Here is a 20,176-nt window from a genome sequence, read left to right on the forward strand (position 1 = left end):
CGAAGGGTCCTAGATATCAAGTGACAGTACTTCCTATTTCATTAGACACTAAATGTGATACTTTGGGATTATTTGAAGTTGTAGATCAGGGATCAGCAGACTAAGTCCTGCAGGCCAAATCCAATCTGCTATTTGTTTTTGGAAATATAAAGTTTTATTGGCCCACAACCACACCCCTTTATTTATGTATTGTCTGTGGCTTCCTTCGCGTTATAACCTGAGTTGTTGAAACAGAGACTGTAGAACTCACACAGCCAAAAATATTTCCTATCTGGCCCTTTATAGAAAAGGTTTGCCAAACCCTCTTTTAGTTATTTTTAAATTTTTTTAAACACCTTTATTGGAGTATAATTGCTTTACAATATTGTGTTAGTTTCTGCTGTACAACGAAGTGAATCAGCTATATGTATACATATACCCCCATGTCTCCTCCCTCTTGTGTCTCCCTCCCACCCTCCCTATCCCATCCCTCTAGGTCCTCACAAAGCATCGAGCTGATTTCCCTGTGCTATGCGGCTGCTTCCCACTAGCTGTCTATTTAACATTTGGTAGTGTATGTATGTCAGTGCTACTCTCTCACTTCGTCCCAGCTTCCCCTTCCCCCTCTGTGTCCTTAAGTCTGTTCTCTACGTCTGCGTCTTTATTCCTGCTCTGCCACTAGGTTCATCAGTACCGTTTTTTAAGATTCCATATATGTGCGTTAGCACACAGTATTTGTCTTTCTCTTTCTGACTTAACTTCACTCTGTATGACAGACTCTAGGTCCATCCGCCTCATTACAAATAACTCAATTTCGTTCCTCTTTTTGGCTGAGTAATATTCCATTGTATACATGTGCCACATCTTCTTTATCCATTCATCTGTCGATGGACACTTAGGTTGCTTCCATGTCCTGGCTGTTGTAAATAGAGCTGCAATGAACACTGTGGTACATGACTCTTTTTGAATTATGGTTTTCTCGGGGTATATGCCCAGTAGTGGGATTGCTGGGTCATATGGTAGTTCTATTTTTAGTTTTTTAGGGAACCTCCCTACTGTTCTCCATAGTGGCTGTATCAATTTACATTCCCACCAACAGTGCAAGAGGGTTCCCTTTTCTCCACACCCTCTCCAGCATTTACTGTTTGTAGATTTTTTGATGATGGCCATTCTGAGCGGTGTGAGGGGCTGCCTCACTGTGCAAACCCTCTTTTGCACTGTACTATTCTCACCTGAGAATTTGGCACCTGCTGCCCTAAAGTTGTGGGGGACTACTTCTGTTTTTTTAGGACTGAGACCTTGAAATAGGCTTGTTTCTTAGCTTTTAAAGAACAAGCATGGTTGTTTGGTTGATTTGTCTTTTCAACACAGTGAACTACTCGTTTATTGAGCAGACAGTTTTGAACACCTGTTATGTTCAAGCCTGGAAATACAAAGGCAAATAAGATTGATTTCCTGTTCCAAAAAGCTTGGCACCTGATCGTTGACACGGGTACATAAATCAGTGGTTATATTAAGTGACTGAAGTGTGAAGGGACTGCTATGGGAAGAGCCGTTGCATTATCCTGGAAGACAGTGAAGTCTTCCCAGTGCAGGAAGGTGAAGCTTGAGCTAAGTTTTGCTGGATGAGTTGGAGTAGGTCAAAGAAGGAAGAGGAAGGCATTCCAGGTAGGCAGAGTGTACACTTAGCATGTGCAAAGGTGCTGAGGCCTTAAGCCGCTCTAAAGAGCCTGAAGTAATGCAAGAAGAGATGGCAGAGAAGGAAACGGACCAAGGGCATGGGTGATGCAAGAGTGAGGTGAAAGTATTGCCTCGTCTTCCATACTACCACTAGCCATCGGGGGATTGTGACCTTGAAATTGCTGGAACGTGAGGCACTCTGATGTCCTGGAGGAGCTGTTGCCATGGCTGAACTCTTCAAAGGAAGGGAGGATAAGGATTTGTTTCTTCAGCTGAAAAGTAGGTATAGCCAGAGCAGACAAGTTGCCAGAGGCCAAGTGACAGGTCCCAGTACATCCCCAAAGTAGTCAACCTGGAGGTTGAGGGAGTTTGCATGACTTTACTCTAGAATTCTGCATGGTCGAGGGGGGCATCTTCTTGGAAGTAACTGGTCTCCTTTTCAAACTGTAGCTAAAGCTCTTTATCTTAGGAGAGCAAGTAGAGTTGATAAAGCCTGCATAGCCCTCTGCAGCCCAGTTCAAGTTAAAAACAAGAGAGAAGAAAACAAAAGCAAATTAAGCCCATTCTTTTGCCAAGAAGAAGTGTTATTTGATTTTTATTTGCATCCTGAATGTTCCTTGGAAAAGAACATGCCATTTGGCAATGTCCAAAGGCCTGTTGACAATCCTCCGACATCATTTTCTGTTTCCATTGCCTCACTCGGCACGAGGGCCCTCATAAGCTTTCCAATCAACGATGAAGCCCAGATGTTGTGGATAAACCACAGCCTTTGGGGGGAAAATAAGCAAACACCAATAATAAATAATGCCTTGAGGTCAGGCTGTGGCCCCCTCTAAAGTGTCCTGATGGTCAGGCTTCATTATTCCCCAGGCAGATTGCTTGGGTTTTTTAAATTTTGGCAGCAAATAACATGGAGCATACAGGCTTGGGAATGGTAGCTCCATCCCAATAATTCCTCGTGATGGTCCCATTACAGCTTTCTTTAACTTGGTGACATGAGTGTGCATTGTGGTGGGTCAACAAGCCATTTCCGTCTAGGGTGATTTAGTGCGTCTGCTCCCAGTCTGGGTTATTTCTCATCCATGCAAGTCATTGGAGACCATGTTAGCCTTGAGTATAAGTTGGGAGTTAAGATTTGCTCAAAAGGAAGCCTGGATTTGATTAACAGGTTGGAGGTTAGAAACCTCCTTTCTTGTGATTTGATCCCAAATTCCCAGTTTACATTGTGGTACCCATGACATTTTTCTAATTAAGGATGACTTGATGTTGCCTACCATGGGGATGGATTTGGGGTGAAGTTCCTCGTGCTTACGGGTTTTTCCATGATAGTTAACACTGGGTTGAATCACAAGGCTCATCTTTGAAAAAAGTCAGTCTCCTTCCCATTTTTAAAGGATTATTCCTGAAAGGATGTTCATACTTTGGCTCCTGTAATATCTCTGTTCATTTCTTTTCATGGAATTTTTTTGTGTGTCTTTTTCTGTATACTTTTTGTATCTCACTAAAAAGAAAGAAGAAACTGCTAAAATTCAAGAGATTGTTGTGGCTCTGGGGGGTAAAACTTGCAGTCTGTTGGTACCATTTGTGACCCCTGCAAGCTCTTAGTGTTTTACTTCTGTTGCAGGATTGGGGCAGGATTGCGGCTGCTATCTTTCTCATCATAAGTAATCTAGCTTTCATGCTACATTCTATTCATAGCTGTCATACTACCTCTGACAGCATAATTTCAGAACTTTTGATCTGCTTCCAGAAAGGACTTTTACATGGGTGATAGGATTTATAGAGGAAACTGTCAACTGAATAACAGATATTAACTTTTTGGAAGGAGCAAAACATCAAGCACCATCTCCTCCTCCTCCTTGTCTATTAGCAAAGCTTGGTTTCCTTTTAATCACAGTGTCTTTGTTCTTTTCAGTAACAATGTCCTAGTGTAGAAAGTGTGATTGTCGTTGTAGGGGGAGAAGCAAGAAAAGCAACTTATCTTGATGAAGATTTGATGAGCACCTACTCTGTGCCAGACCCTGAGCAAGTTATTGGGGCACAGGTGTGGATAAGACGTGGTCTCTGTCTTTGGGAATTTTAGGGCCTAGTAGGGTGACAGTCATATAAATATAGTATAATATAGGAAGCAATAAGCAGGATATTCTAGGAGCACTAAAGACTCTGCAAGCAGAGCCATTTCTTGGAGAAGAAATTCAGGTTCTAAAATTAAATTCATGAAAATAAGGGCAACCTTAGAATTATACCATAGCACAATTAGATATAGTTTGCTCTCCTAATAGTAACTGATGTCCTGTTCTGGAGAAACTCCTTTGCTTTAGTCCTCAAAAAGCCCTACCTTCGTGGGAACACCGAAATAAGAAACTGTTATGTTTCGGGGGGTGGTGTGGGACTTTTGGGGAAACTCTGTTATCTACAAAGAACGGGTCTGTTGCAGGAAGTTGCCCAATTGAGTGTTGGCCAGCTAGATAGCAGCCTTGCTGTGGTATGGCGCAGGTTGGCCAATTTGCACTGGCATGTGGCCTAGCCTCTTGGGTCTTCCTCGCAACTCAAATCACTTTGTGAGCCCTGGGAGCTACATGGAGGTCAGATGTAACTGACTCCATGCACCTTAGTCTCCTGGAAAGGTAGGTGTTGGATCTTAACCCATTACTCAGGCAACTGTACTGAGCGCCTATTATCTAGTAAGTAACAGCATGTGGAGGCGGAGGAAGTGGGAGGGCGGTGATGGTAGCGGTCTTGCTGATGGTGCTGGTGGTGATGGAGATGGTACTGATAACAGTGTGGGTAGTGCTTCTGCTGCTTGTGACGTTGATGATAAGGATGTGTGATAACAATAATAATGGGGTGCGGACTGTTCCTTACTTATTCTTACATGCCTACTATTTGGCACAGAGTAGTAATTTCAAAAAATTTGTTGAAGGATGGAAGGAACAGGCAGTTTCTCTCTTAAAAGGTAACACAGGGCATGCTACCCTTCATGTTCCACACCCTCCAACAGACTCCCATTTCATCAGCGTTTCCACCCATACTTCTTGCCTTGGTCTATGCCCTCTGACGCTCCTCTCATATCACTCTGAACTGTACTCTTATGACTCCTAGACACATTGGCTTCTTTGCTTTTCTTCAAATATCCATATATGTTCCCATCTTAGGGTCTCTGCACATACTCTCCCATCTGCCTGGAATGCTTTTCCCCCAGATATCAATGTGGCTCACTCCTTTACTTCCTCAACTTTCTGCTCGAATGTCCCCTTCTCAGAGAGGTTTCCCCGGACCATCATGTATAAAAAAGCATCACCCCTGCCTCCTTCCCACGTCCCTTTATCTGGAGCTGTGGACCGAATGTGTCCCCCTCAAATTCATATGTTGGAGCCCCAAGTCCCAGTGTGATGATATTTGGAGGTGGGGCCTTTGGGAGGTGATTAGGTCATGGGGGTGGAGCCCTCATGAGTAGGATAGGATTTTTATGAGAAAAGACGTGAGAGAGATGACCTCTCTCTCCAACATGTGGATATGGGGATACAGCAAGAAGACAGCTGTCCATAAATCAGGAAGAGGGCTCTCAGCAGACACTGAATCTGTTGGCATCTTGATCTTGACTTCTTAGCCTCCAGAACTGTGAGAGATGAACGTTTATGGTTTAAGCCACCCAGTCTATGGTATTTGTATAGCAGCCCAAACTGACTGAGATATCTGCATTTATTTTTCTTTGTAACACTTACATATTATGCATTATTTATGTATTTTATTTATTGCCTGCCTTTTCTCTCCCACTGTGTCTCCACTGAGTATAAACTACATGAGGGCAACTGCTTTGTTTCTTTAGAGTTATTTCCCTAGAACCTAGAGCAGTACATGGTACATAGGCATGGGTCTGTAAATATTCGTAAGTGAATTTGAAATGAATTAATGAATTGTTCATTACCATCATAAGGCATGTTTCACAAACAGGCTTGTATTTCTAGATACCTTTCTAGGTTTGTCGTTCTTACCACCCTCTCCGTAGTATGAGCCCCTTCAGGACAGAGATCCCATCAGAAACTTCTGTTGTCCCCAGTGGCGCCCAGGGCAGAATCATTCGCAGAGTAGTTGTTCAGTAAATTCTTATTCATCGATAGGTTGCTTAAAAGGCCCTGCTTACGAGGATTGCCCTTCTTCCTTGCTCTGCTTCACCACATTTTCCAATCTCCTTGTGTTCCTTCCTGTGTTTTTGACATGTCATCATACATTTTTTCATTGTAGCTATCTATGGGAGAGGGAGATTATACAAAAGCATTTGTACCTCTGCTCTCAGATAAATGTGGCGGACTCAGGCTTCATTTTGTATTATTCATACCACCTCACCAAAGACCAACTACCAAGAAGGTTACAAAACTCAGAGAGTATTTTTTCTATTTTTGGAAATTCAGGTTCTCTTTGTTCAAAAAACGCCAAATTCCTAACTACAAAAGATGGAATAGGATGATTCTCAAAAGGAACTTCTGACTGATTACATTTAGACCGTTATATTTAGATTTTTGCCATGGTTTTTTAACATTTGGAGTAGCTTTTGAATGTAGTACATTTTCACAAACTCAGCGCCGTAGAAATGTCTTTCTGAAATAGTTCGACCCATGTTGATATTCACGCTGAACTTGCTATCACTACCTCCCTTACCCAAAGGAGCTTGGCCACTTACTTGCCAGCTGCAGCTGGCCTGGTATTTGCTGACACATTTTTCAAGAACTGGTTGTGCAATACATGTTGATATTCTCTGTGCCTCTTCCTTCCCTTATTCATCCATTTGGCTCCTTCCTCCTTTCCCGACTCCCTCTACTCCCTCCCCCGTTGGCTTTTTGGAATCTACGATCTGCTTTAGTAAACCTAGTGGTAAATTGCCTCAAGGGTAAAAATACTCTGCACTTCTAATCAGAAAGGACTGTTTCCACATTTCTTGAGAATCTTGTTCTATCATAGCTCTTCTTTTAAAAAGTTCTCAGCAAGTATTTTGTTTGTGTGTTCAAGATTGGATTTTTCTACTCGCTCGAGCCTGATTTTTCACAAATAAAGCTTTGAAAACATACTTTCTCACATCCTTCCTCACAGAACACATTCTCAACAAATAGTTGTCATTTTCATTAGTAGCACTGGCTTAACTTTACATCAAGTAAACTTCCTCGGGTTTGCTTCCATTTATATTATCTTCTCTTTTAGCTCATTGTATTAGCTTGCTCTGGTTGCTGTAACCAAGTAGGACAAACTGGAATTTATTCTCCCACAGTTCTGGAGGCCTGAAGTCTGAGATCAAGGTGTTAACAGCGCTGGTTTTTTCCTGAGGGGTGTGAGGGAAAGTCTGTTCCATGTGTCTCTCCTAGTTTCTGGTGGTTTGCTGGCAATCTTCGGTATCTCTTGGCGTGCATGTACATCAGCCTTATCTCTGCCTTCATTTTCACATGGTGTCCTCTCTCTGCAAATCTGTCTCTGTGTCCAGATCTCCCCATTTTACAAGGACATCGGTCATAATGGATTAGGACCCACCCTAATTACCTTATTTTAACTGGATTACCTCTGTAAAGACCCTATTTCTAAATAAGGTCACATTCTGAGGTCCTGGGGGTAAGAACTCCAACACATCTTAGTACAACTCTTTAACACTCATCTTCTGAAAACTGAAACTCTGGGTTTAGTAAAAGGAACCCATTTTCTTCTTTATCAGATCTGTAACATTGACTCTCTAGATACCGTAAAACTTCGCCTGATTAGGATGAAAGGCTGTAACAGATGGAATTTCCTAATTTGCTGAGAATTAGCCTGTAAATGACATTGTGAGATGCCAGCTCTGATTCCTCCATTGGAGTATACATAATTGACATTTTGATGATCGACAGACTTTCAGCTTAGTTTATAGTTTCCGTCCTGACCTTGTACTCTGCATCCAGGCCCACATTCCATTTCACAAAGCCACCTGGCCATAATGCAAAACCAAGATACCCTAACATTGTCCACGGCTTTTGTTCTAACGGCTCCTCCAGCTCCTGAATCGTGCATCCCTCTCCTGCTTTTGGCCATTTGTATCTGTTCTCTGAATTTCTCCACTCACCCTCCCCTAAAGAATTTGTCTTAGATATGCTCTACTGGCTCTCCCTGATTCAAATCAAGTTGTTGGATGGGCCATCCTAGTCAGCCCTCTGACATGTCACCACTGCCAACAAGTCCACCCACCAACACACAGAATAGGCTCCCTTAGTTTCTCTACAAAGTGGGGAATTTGACAAGAGAATATATTGTCATCTCGAGATAAGTATTGTGATAGTCTTCTAGACCACCTTTTCCATGGCTAGTCTCAACCTTATCTGATTCGACTAAGCTGCAATTATTTGAATCATCTTTCTAATGTATAGTTCTGAAAATTCAACTTACTGCTCAAAACTTATCAAGGACCCTCCCTCCATTGCTCATTCAATGAGTGCAAATTGCTCAGCCTGACATTTCACCTTCATCTACCTGCTAGAGCTCCAAACCAGTGGTTCTCAGCCCTGGTTGCACATTGAAACCACTTGGGGGAAATTTACAATCTACTGATGTCTGGATCTCACTCCCAGAGGTTCTGATGTAAGTAGTCTGGGGGGGGCATCAAAATTTTTAAAAACTCCCTAAGTGATTCTGATGTTCACGCAAGGTTGAGAATCACCTATTTGGAGCAACACGTCTCCAGTTTTTTTTTTCTTTTTTCTTTTTTTTTTTTTTGCGGTACGTGGGCCTCTCACTGTTGTGGCCTCTCCCATTGCGGAGAACAGGCTCCAGACGCGCAGGCTCAGCGGCCATGGCCCACGGGCCCAGCCGCTCCATGGCATGTGGAATCCTCCCGGACCGGGGCACGAACCCGTGTCCCCTGTGTCGGCAGGCGGACTCTCAACCACTGCACCACCAGGGAAGCCCACGCCTCCAGTTTTAATGTATACAGTAATTGCCTTGTTCAAAAGCAGACTCTGATTCAGCAGGTCTGGAGCCAGCTGTGGTTCTGCATTTCTAACAACCAGCGATGCTACTGGTCTACACTTTGAGTAGCAGGGTGATAAATTGAGCTTTCTGAGATTCAGGACTACGTTTTGCCCATCTTTGTGTCTCCAAAATATACTGTAGAGGCTCTCAGCAAATGTTTAAAAACCAACTTAAATTTTGACCTACCCACAACTTTCCAGCCTTTTTCTCTGCACATTGAAGTTCACGTAAACTTAGGCCTACCTCCTTTTGGAAAATACCCATAACCACAACCAGAAGGCCAGCATTTTATTCATTCAGTCATTCATTCGTTCGGCCAACATTTACCAAGTACCCTTTATGGCCAGGTACTGGGCCTTCAATGGTTAGTAAGATGGCATTCCCACCCTTAAGTTTATATGTTGGTGGAGGGGACTGTGCTCTAGGCCGGCAGTTTATAGATTTTCAGTGCAAGGACCAGGTATTTTGTTCCAGTCTGTTTTACCTTTGTAAAATACAAAATTAGGCTCTTTGGTGTCTCCACAATGTTGAATAAAAGTTTCTAACTGAGTGTTCGCAAGTTCTCCACTTGTCATGGAATGGCGGTAAGTAGTTTTCAGAGGGCAGTGGTCCATGGATCCCGCTTTGAGTACCTCTGCTCTAGCGCCTTGCCAGACAAAGTGGGGTCTGCAGACCAGCTGCATTAGCGTCCCCAGCAGCTTCTGAGAAATGCAGAAACTTGGGCCCCAGCCCAGGCCTGCTGAGTCAGAATCTGCATTTTAACTATATCCCCAGGTGATTTCAGCGCACATAGCAGATCGAGAAGCACATTTCCAGTGCAGTGGCTCTCGACCTTGGCTGCATGTTAGATTTATCCGGGAACTTTAAAAAATTTCACTGCCCAAGCCGTATCCCGGACAAATTAAACTAAAATCTCTGGGGTTAGCACCCAAGCATCGGTATTTTTTTTAAAGGTCCCCGGGTGACTCTGAGAAACACCTGGTGAGAACTAGTGCTGAGTGAGTCCAGAATCTCCGAGGCCCTGGAAAGTGGTTAACCCATTGCTTTAACCCTCAAATCAGCTCAGGTTCCCAGAGACTCATTTATCACTTCCTTCCCTTCTCTTAGGAAACTCAGGACCAAATACAGCGTATTGTGTGGTGGGCAGTTTTAAGAGGACTGCTTGAGTCAGTGGTTCTCCACCTCTCTTTGCATAACAGTTTGTGAAATTGAACAGGTTCATCTTTAAAATGTAGTTTCAAGGGCTGTGTCTTTTTAACTGGAGTGGATCCCGGGAGTGTGCACTGGAGCACACCGCACACGTTTAACTGGAGTGGAGACCAGCAGCCATCCCTTTCCCTCTTCTTGCTAATGTCAGAGCCTGCCCCCCAGGAAAGTGTCTGGAAACACCAGATACTGTCTTTTCCAGCCTCCCTTGCGACTTAAAAATGGCCCTGTGACCCAGTTCTGGCCAATAAGACGTAAGGGCATGGTGCTGAGGAGCGCTCTCCCTGATAAAAAGAGAAGCACAAGGAGAAAGCCTATTAGAGGTCCACTCTGGTGCCCACTCACCTGAACATTTTAGTGTCTCAGTTTCTACTCTCGTAAGCTCAAATTGCTCAGTGGACCAATTGGTTAAACAAAGAGAAGGGAGTGGAAAATCAACCCCGCTTAGAAATACTCTATTATCTTCTTGCAAGTCTGGGCCATGGGCCAGCAGCATCGGCTCCATCTAAGAGATCATCAGAAATGCAGAGTCTCAGGCCCCGACCTGGACCTGCAGAATCCGCAAGATCCCCAGGTGATTCCTATACACACTGAAGTTTGAGAAGTGGTGGTCTGTAAGAGACCGAGTTTTCTTTCTGGAACAGCTTCATAATGCCCCTGTTCCTTCTGCTGCCATGGAAGACGGGCTTGCCACAGAGGGAAGACCACCGAGAGTCTAGGCACATTCTTCATGCGAGAATTCAAACGTCCATTTTCACACTGCAGTGTAACTGTTGTGACATGTTCTACTGGAAGGTCGCTACCTAGATGCCATCATGTCGAGCCACAAGCTATTTTTAGGTTTTCTGGACAGGCCAAAGATTCTACTACCCAAATGACTTCAAAAAGCGTGCGGCTGATACGTTTTAGATTTTCTTGTAACCCCGGCTTTTCAAAAAATGTCTTGGGGACGGGAATAAAGACGCAGACCTACTAGAGAATGGACTTGAGGACACGGGGAGGGGGAAGGGTAAGCTGTGACAAAGTGAGAGAGTGGCATGGACATACATACATACACTACCAAACGTAAGGTAGATAGCTAGTGGGAAGCAGCCGCATAGCACAGGGAGATCAGCTCGGTGCTTTGTGACCACCTAGAGGGGTGGGATAGGGACGGTGGGAGGGAGGGAGATGCAAGAGGGAAGAGATATGGGAACATATGTATATGTATAACTGATTCACTTTGTTACACAGCAGAAGCTAACACACCATTTTAAAGCAATTATACTCCAATAAAGATGTTAAAAAAAATGCCTTGGGTGTTTACGCTTGAGTTCAGCCCCATTTTATTAACTAAAGAAACGCATGTATTACTATGTCCCACTTCATAAGTTGTGCTTTCCCCGCCTCTTCATTCACAAAGACATGTCACGTTTCCTGGCACTGTTTTATCAGAGAAATAGAACCAGAAATGGATTCTATATGCATAACATTTTATGGATGGTCATCATCTCTATCTCACATTTTTCGTGGGGTTTGAGATGGGAAAGAACACTGGATGTAGACCTGGAACAAAGAGGGGGTGGTGGAGGTTCAAGTTTCCTCAATTTCTGTTAGAGGAGTTTGGAAGCTGCCAGGAAGTGATTAACAAATAAACAGGCAGCCACCTGAGACAGTCCATGGAGACTGGAAGAGCAAGTAAAAAAACAGCCAGCAACACATGGACCATCAAAGAAAAGAAAAAGGCCATGGGAGAAGAAAATTACTTAAGTCTAATAGAATGTCGAAAGTGGTTTCCAAATGTGCATCATTACCCCTTGCTTTGTAACCCTCTGAACACTAAACAACACTCTCATGGAACTTGGGAAAAAACAGATGTGAGTTTAGGCTTAATACTTTCTTAATCCTCGTGCTGTTATATTTCCTAGCGTTTTAAAGATACATATTTGAAAGATTTTTGCTACCGTAATTAAATTCTTCCCACCATGGTCATTTTAAAGGGCTTATTGGATGGAGAAAGACGTTTAAGTACAATTAGTAATCTTTTATGGTAAACCAAATAAATGCCGGGCATTAGGGATATAAATATAAATAAGATAATGTCCCAGCATAAAAAGCAAAAACAAGATATAAATCAGGAGTCCCACAGAAGACAACAAAATAGTCCTTAAATCATTGTTCATTTCTTAATTCTCCCAGTAGGAGAAGGCTCATGTTTCGTATTTTTCTGCATTATTTTGAAGGCAGGACTTCAAAAGAAATAAAAACAGAAGGTTGGCTGCAGGGCAAATCACAGTGGCCCCATTCTTTTTTTTTTCTTTTTTTTTGTCTTTTTTTGCCGTACGCGGGCCTGTCACTGTTGTGGCCTCTCCCGTCGCGGAGCACAGGCTCCGGACGCGCAGGCTCAGCGGCCATGGCTCATGGGCCCAGCCACTCCGTGGCATGTGGGATCTTCCCGGACCGGGTCACGAACCCGTGTCCCCTGCATCGGTAGCCGGACTCTCAACCACTGCGTCACCAGAGAAGCCCTAGTGGCCCCATTCTTGCATATCCATATGGGTGTCACCCATGTTTACCTTCCTAAATTGGGAATTCTTACATCTTTTCACAAAAACGTGATCCATTATTACTTTGTTCCACTTCACTTTTTTATATTTTTAGTTCTTTTTTTTAACATCTTTATTGGAGTATAATTGCTTTACAATTGTGTGTTAGTTTCTGCTTTATAACAAAGTGAATCAGCTATACATCTACATACATCCCCATATCTCTTCCCTCTTGCGTCTCCCTCCCTCCCACCCTCCCTATCCCACCCCTCTAGGTGGTCACAAAGCACAGAGCTGATCTCCCTGTATTATGCGTTTATTTAATTTATTTTTAAATTTTATTTATTTATTTTTACAGCAGGTTCTTATTAGTTATCCATCTTATCCATATTAGTGTATATATGTCAGTCCACTTCACTTTTTTAAACTGGAAGGAAATATGCTATTGATGGTAAGATACTCTTTGAATAATAAAATTATTAACTGCAATTCAAGGTGTTACCTTGAGCCAACATCAGCTTATGCAGTGTTCAGAGCAGCTTTTATTCCTATTTGAGAGATGTTGAGCCTAAAGTTTAAGGTATAATTTTCAACAGATCTCAGCTAAAAATGAAGGATAGAGTCAGGGTGTCCATTTGACTCCCATGCTTAAGTTTCTAAATGTTGGCTTGTACACTGTTTTGCAATCTGGAAGGCATAGTTGATGGGCCATTTTGAAACCCAAATCTGTTTTTAAAAAGTCTGATAGTTTTATCTGAGAGAATTAGCTCCTACTGCACAGAAGTTTGAAGGAAATAAACTATATAGCTACTTGAATTTTTGTATTTTAAATTTAAGGGTTGTTGAAACTAACAGGACTATTATTCAATTTGATATTTACAAATAAGCACAATATCTACTTGAAGTCCACATTGTTGAAAGGTGTTATAGTTTGGAGAATTAAACTTTAGTTTGCCAAATAGGATTTTTCTTATTCCTGAGAATTATATAATAGAATCATGGGCCGTTTGTAGTTGTCAAGAATAACTTCCTGTATCGTGTAGAGTATTCCCCTCCTCCTTCATTTTATAGATGAGGAAATCAGAGAAGGAAAAGCATTTGCTCCAGGTTACACAGCTTGCTAGCGTGTGAGATGAGCTATACCTGAGAGGTTGTCTATTCCATACTATGGTGGATCGATCTCCAGCTGAACAGTAAATGTAATCATGAGCTGTTTACATATTTTTTGGTAGGAAGTTTCAGGGTTATGAGATCATTTCTTCTAAGATTTTGCTTCTTTATTTGTTTAAGATAATGTTTTAATTTCTGCCAAATAGCTTCAGCCCTATTGGAAAACTTGCCTTATGTAAGTCTAGCATGAAATATTTATCATTTCTTCTATTTGCTGAAATGTTTGATCTTACCACTGCATAGGAACAGGCTGGGTTCAGAAAGGCTGATAGAGAGTCAGTTTATTCACAAGACAGAAATCACACTACTCAGATGACCAAGACGTCAGAGGGAAATTAAGTTCCACCAGAGAACTGACAATATGATATTGACCCTTGCTTGAAACAAATAAACAAGATGGGTGGTGGAGTGAACCCCATTCCAAACAGGTTACCAACAAATATAATGAAAACTTAAAAAGACACTTGTTCTGGGTGCCAGATTTTTCAACCTCAAAATACGTGGTCATGAAGCCAATTTCAAAATGACAGGCATAACCCAGCCTCTAGGGCTGGTTAGAACTTTGGTCATATTCTTTTTTTTTAAAGACTTATTTATTTATTTATTTTATTTATTTTTGGCTGCGTCGGGTCTTAGTTGTGGCGCGCGGGCTCTTCGTTGTGGTGCGCAGGCTTCTCTCTAGTTGTGGCGGGTGGGTTTTCTCTTCTCTAATGGTGGTGCGCGGGTTCCAGAGCGCGTGGGCTGTGTAGTTTGCAGCATGCAGGCTCTAGTTGAGGCACGCGAGCTCAGTAGTTGCGGCACGCGAGTTTAGTTGCCCCGCTGCATGAGGGATCTTAGTTCCCTGACCAGGGATGGAACCCGCGTCCCCTGCATTGGAAGGTGGATTCTTTACCACTGGACCACGAGGGAAGTTCCTGGTCGTATTCTAAAGGCCACTCAGGGTTTTGGCACGCTTTAAACATTTTCCATTTTGTCCCACGTACAGTAAATCCTTGACTTCTGACTAAAGTTTGGCTAGTGGAACTTCCCCCGTACATGGATTTTAAGCATTCAAACATTTTCTGTTCTCCTAAATGAACATTAATTAGACTTATAGACACCTGCTGTTGATGTATATCCTGTAGTCATATATTCACTTTTTATCATTTAATTTATTCTTTCTCTTCCCCTCTTACTGAGCATTATCCATTGCATAGAAAGTGTACCTTTCACATGCTTTATGTATCACTTTGTATGCTTCATAATAAAGCCAAACGCCTAAAACTACTTAAACCAGCCTAGATACAAGGAAAGGGTTGTCGGGAGCCCTAAGGCTGAAGGAACCTTCTAAATCATCAAAGATTGAATTACACTGAATATGGTTTTAGCATTAAGGCAATTTCCCCATATTCTTATTCTTTGAAAATCGGGAATCCATCTATGAGTATATGGCCTTGACTGCATTGCTGTGTTCCTTAGGGAACCTTGACTTCAACAAAGGTTTTAAAATTAAGCAAATTTAAAAATTAGCACTAGAATGTAAACTTTCCCTTTCCCCTTTCTACACACACACACACACACACAATTATTTATAGGGTTTCTGGACCGTGCGTCTAGCATACTGTTCAGGGGTACTGTCTTTGGAGCTAGGCAGTCTTGGGTTAGATTCAGCTTTGTCACCCACTTTTGACATTGGCAGGCTCCCATCCTCATATGAGCAGCAAAGGAGGGGAGGCTAATACTTACCTCTTAGAGTTGTTAGGATTTAATGAGATAATTTGAGCAAAATACTCTTGCATCTTCTAAACTAGGGTCTCTTAAATTTGGCACTAGTGACATTTGGAGCTGGATCAGCCTTTGTCGCGGGGGCCGTCCAGGTCACTGTAGGGTGCTGAGCGGCATCCCTGGCCTCTGCCCACCAGACGCCAGGAGCGCTCGCCCCCCACCTTCACCTCTAGTTGTGACTATCAAAAATGTCTCAAGACACTGCCAGATCTCTGTGGAGCAAAATTGCCACAGGTTGAGAGCTGTTGTTCTAGAAATATACAAAATACTGCCCTTTTTGGTAAAGCAAAGTAATTTTTAGCCATTCAGAGACTCTGAAGAGAAGGAACTTTGAAATGAATCAAGCCACTAAGGACATTCGAACTGAGAAGCTGCATCGGGGAGGGGCATTCACAAGCCCCTTTAAGAGCCCCGAGGGTCTTCTGTCTACATTTCCTTCCCTCCTGAAATTCTTTTAGTATCTCAAATGAATCATCCCTGTGTAAACACTACCAGCTCCGTTTTTCAAGTCATTGCTTCATCTCTCATTTGAAACCCCAGGTAGTAAAAGCTATTCCTCTTTTTTGCGGTACGCGGGCCTCTCACTGTTGCGGCCTCTCCCGTTGCGGAGCACAGGCTCCGGACGCGCAGGCTCAGCAGCCATGGCTCACGGGCCCAGCCGCTCCGCGGCATGTGGGATCCTCCCAGACCAGGGCACGAACCCGCGTCCCCTGCATCAGCAGGCAGACTCTCAACCACTGCACCACCAGGGAAGCCCCAAAGGTATTCCTTTTTATTACCCCCCCATACATACTTTCTTTCCTACCTGGAAGAGACCCTTTCTACCCCATATCCTGTTGTGTCTATGTGTTGACTTACGGTAAATAAGGTGGCTGCTAAAAAGATTAATGTGTGCTAGATGATCCTTGAGTTTGCCCTCCAGCAAGCCTAGAGGATTTTCTAACTTTGCATCTTAGACTCAAAGACTCTTCAACCTCAAAGAGAGTCTTTCCACATCAGCCTTAACTGCAGGTCCAAGATGTGACAGATAGTGTATTCTTGGCTTGCAAATGAGTGGGGGGGGGGGAGAAATCAAACCCATTTTCAGAAAATGAAGTCAGCTCTCATGCCTTTCCATCACACTTTTCTGTAGGTCAAGCCCTAAACTGAGACTTGAAGTTGGGTAGATTGCTTGAACTGGGAAATTGGGGATGAGGGCATGGGAATGATCTGTCCATAAACCACAGAAGGTTTTTTCCCACCTCTCCCCTCCTCTCTTCCCCATTCTCCCTCCTCTGATTCCATTGGCATGAGGACCAGCTTCTGGGGAATGAGCTGACAGGAATAGAATTTATTTGAGCAGAGCTGTCTTCTCCCTTTGGGGGAAAAAGTAGTGATTTGCCCAACCATTATTTACAGCTCCCAAAACAAATGCAATTGAAATCTAAGTGGGGGAAAAGCCTCACAACCCTAGAAGATAGACATCATTCACAAGAAGCTCATCATTCCCATTGATATGCCTTCAGTTCCATTCAATCGACATTTTGAAAACCAAACAATTATATGGTGTTTATAGAGATTTTATAAATATTAACCAGTTCAATCCTCATATGAATTATATGTGATTTGTATTATTATTATTTATTATCCTCATTTCACTCATAAGGAAACTCAGGCACAGAGAGGTTAAGTAACTTGCCAAAGGTCATGAAGCTAGTAAATGGTGGCCCCAGGAGTCATATTTATTGAGCAGCTACCAGATGTGATAAGTCCTGTATAACAAAGATAAGTAAGAAGCCTGTAGTTTCCTGGGGAGACCTGTAAGTTGTTAAGTCTGTGTTGCAGTGGTGAAGTGCTGTTAGTCTTGCCTTTTTATCTTCTGTACTTCTGATGGTTTGACCTCTGGAGCCTTGCTGACTCTGGAGGGAAATGCCCCTCCCAGGGCTAGTCAGTTCCTAGTGATAGTAAACAACTCACCTGCAAGCATGCCTTTCATATGCAGGCTAGCCAATCCAGAGCTCCTATCCCAACCACCTCCTCTACAGGGCTCTCGTGCTCCAGGTCAGTACCCCGCTGCCCTAATCACCCCGGGGCAGGCACCAAACACTGGAGACAGCCCCTGCATCCCTGAGCCTGTTCACACTAGCCAATTCTAAGCCTGCTTACGGTGCCTCGCCTATTCCTTCCCTTGGAAACCACAATAAAGCCTCTTGCCCATGTTTCCCCCTTCGTCTTCTGCCTCCTGACCGACCCTAGTATTTCCCCATGTGGCCCCGTGTGACATGGCATGACATGCCTCCTACTCTTGGGAACTGTGAGTAACAAGCTAGTTTTTCAATGGCAATACATGAATAATAATAAAACCTACACTTAAAAACAATTGTGTGCCCATGGAGCTCCATCCAGGCACACAGGAGATGAGCATTGCTGGACACTGTTCTCAAGCCACTCACAGTGTGCCGCAAAATGCTGTCCTTATGCCATGGCTGGTCCACAGCAGCCACTTGGCTCCCCACTGGCCTGGTTTGTATGAGTGTAACAGATGACTTGCATACTGTTCATAAATTGCAGTCCATAGAACCATCAATTTGCTTACACAGTACCGCTTATGAAGTGCTTCCAGCACCATGTGATTGCTTTGTCCTTTCCTTCTGTGAAGAAGCACCGTGCCTCGCTTAAAGAAACGGTTTTTATTGAATTTTCTGTGTATTCTCTCAGGGCCATCTTGGTGTCAATTAGCCATTTCCAACAATGAAAGCCACTGGTGGCCGCTGGGTGGGGGCTGGTCATGTTTAGAGACCTCTGAGTGGGATCTAAGACGCTCTTGAGCTGGACTAGTTATTTGGCTGAGGAAAGACAGTGATCTGTCAAATGGGTAATTTAGCTTGTGGAACTCCCCCAACATGCTAAAAGGTGACCGTTTACCATGATTATTGGAAAGAAGATTCTAGAACTGGGTGAAAGGGCAGAAGGAAATTTAAGGCTTCTTGTAGCAGAGAGCCTCTTTCTCTTCCTGCTAGCTTTTCTCTAAAGCTATAGTACTGATTCTCATGGTAAATTTTCTAAATTAATTCTTTTAAATATTGGACTTGTTGATTTTTTTGTCCCTAGATACCCAGTAAGCTTAGAGCTAACTGATCTACCCTGGCTAGTCAACTCCCTTAGGCTTATTGATTTTCATCTTACACAAGATTAAAAGATCATCTTATAGACAAAATTAAGGGCTGGTGGCTGGGAACAGAGTGTGGGGGAAGCGTGAAGGTATGTACACTGTGATTATAGGTCTGTGTTTTTCTCCAGAGTGGGGATAAAGTCGCATTCCTTTTCGTATCCTCAGCACCTAAACAGTCAGTGATTAGGCACTCTGCTAACGTTAATTGAATGCGGGTGTTTCCCGATGTCAGATCGCCTACGCTAGTTCAGAAGTGGGAGTTGTGGTCTGGGTCTCTGGGAAACATTTCCTGAGAGGATGGGAAGAAAATGTTTACCCCCAAATGTCTGAGTTTATGTCCATGTGGGTGGCTAAGGGGTCATCTGTTCAGTAGGGTAGCAGCTCTGCACAATCACAGATCAATTAAGTTTCTTGGAATCAATGGAATAGTTTTAAGTTGAATTCATAGAAATGAAACAAAGCTCTTTTGTGGATCTTGCCAAGAAAGCACAGAGTAATATTCCCAAGTCTTCTACATTTGCTTGTTCTGCGTAAGTTAATTGTCTCAGTGACTCACTTCTCATGCAGTTGAATGGTAAATTGGTGGTCCTGAATCAGTGGCCCTCCACCGAGGATGATTTTGCAATATTTGGAGACATTTTTGGTTGTCACAACTCGGGGAGTGCTGCTGGCATCTGGTGGATGGAGGCCAAAGATCTTACTAAATATCCCGCAATGTATACAGCAAAGAGTTATCTGGCTTCAAATATCAATAGTGCCAAGTCTGAGAAATCATGATCTTTATTTACACAGAACAACTGGATTCGTTTCCAGGAATCTATGGTAAAAATCGAGTGTCCAGAATATTAAGACATGGAGAAAATGATTGTTTGAAAATTAATTATTTTAATATTTTAAAAATTAGGAACATTTTTTGAAAAGCCAACCGGTTTTTATTTACTGATGTCTACCACTGAGATTATATATATAGCTCTGTCTGTAAGAAATTCAGTCCATTGGTTACTATTGTACACGTTTGAGGAGTGAACTCTTAACAAGTAGAGAAAAAAAGTTACAAAAATATTGAGCTCTCTCACAATCTTCTTTTAAAAAGCCATTCTGGGTCTCCTCTCTGGGCAATTGATTTTTGGGGAGGAATACATTGTGTTGCTCTTCTCCTAAAAATAAATTTTATTGGGAGGTGCTCAACTGCAAAGGGCTAGGAAAAGCAAAGAGAAGTATAATTCAAGATCTCAAAGTCCCTTTTCACTACCAGATTTAATTGGGTCTGGACTTTTTAAACATGAAACCACGATCTTCTGATAGTTCCAGAAATCTCACATTAGAAGAAATTTAGAATGACTGATTCATTTTCTCAAGTGATCTGCAAGACCAGTGAGCCAGTTCAATGTACGTATTCAATATTACAAATGTCAAAAGTCACTGTTATCATGCTATAATTAATGTTTTGTCTCTTTTATTTGTATATACTTTGGGCTTTAGAGAGCTATGAGAAAGAACTCTGTACCTTTTAGAAATGATGAGCATATATTTACAAGGAGAAAGTCCCCTTTTTGTCACAAAGGATACTAGAATATTTATATCTATGTCTTTAAAGTGGGTTCTTTAGTCCTATGGTTCTCAAAGTATGGTCTGAGGAACGTTTGAGGGTTTCTGAGTCTCAGGAGTTCCTTGAGGTCAAAATTATTTTCATTATAATGTGAAGACATGATTTGTG

General features: G+C 42.7%; 1 protein-coding gene across 1 annotated transcript in view; it reads left to right on the forward strand.

Moving 5' to 3' along the window:
* The window catches only part of ARHGAP6 (Rho GTPase activating protein 6), a 489,643-nt gene that overhangs the window by 91,752 nt on the left and 377,715 nt on the right, over positions 1 to 20,176 (forward strand). The gene's annotated exons all lie outside the window — the stretch shown is intronic.

Source organism: Monodon monoceros, unplaced genomic scaffold (assembly GCF_005190385.1).
Source record: "Monodon monoceros isolate NGI ecotype Baffin Bay Population unplaced genomic scaffold, NGI_Narwhal_1 Super_Scaffold_22, whole genome shotgun sequence".
NCBI classification, from domain to species: Eukaryota; Metazoa; Chordata; class Mammalia; order Artiodactyla; family Monodontidae; genus Monodon; species Monodon monoceros.